The sequence below is a fragment of the Salvelinus namaycush genome, unplaced genomic scaffold (genome assembly GCF_016432855.1).
Source record: "Salvelinus namaycush isolate Seneca unplaced genomic scaffold, SaNama_1.0 Scaffold309, whole genome shotgun sequence".
NCBI lineage: Eukaryota > Metazoa > Chordata > Actinopteri > Salmoniformes > Salmonidae > Salvelinus > Salvelinus namaycush.
In genome coordinates, this window is record NW_024059997.1 from 171869 (window position 1) to 172619 (window position 751).

The window sequence follows — 751 nt, forward strand, 5'->3', positions numbered from 1 at the left end:
ATGTCCATGAAGAGTGACAGGTCTATGGATCTACCTATATACTTTAGAGAGGGAGTCTTTTCTACTGAACAAAGGTAAGAAGAACAGTGAGTTAAACAGCACTGTCTCTAGTCATTTCTCTCCCATTTTCCCATTTATTTTTGTTGATTTCATAATCCATAAGCTAATCATTTTGTCCATTTTCATAGTCCTAAAACAATATTAAACAAACACAACATTCCCTCCGTGTGTGTGTGTGTGTGTGTGTGTGTGTGTGTGTGTGTGTGTGTGTGTGTGTGTGTGTGTGTGTGTACTCCCTGGATGAGGAGATGTAATCTCATGTTTTGTCCACAGAAACCAACAGGAGAGATCAGAGTCAGAGATTCTCAGTTGTCAGTCTTCCCAGAGTCATCAAACAGACCTGGCCTCCATATTCAGTGTATGTGGTCCTGTTATGTACATTTGTTTTTGTTTACCTCAATTAAAGTTGACCTGTCAATCATTCATTAATGTGTTGATGAGAAAGCATTTTGTCTCTTGCTTAACTTATTTACTTAATTTATTTCAGTTGCTTGAAGAGAAAATGATGACATTTGTGAAGAACGAGCTGAAGATGTTCAAGAGGATTCTTAGTCCAGAACTCCCAGAAGGCTTTGAGAGTCAGAAGCAGGATAAGGAAGTGGTGGACGCTGAAGATGAGAAGCAGGAGAGCAGTGCCAGAGAGGGGGCTCTGAAGATCACACTGCACGTCCTGAGGAAAATGAACCAGAAG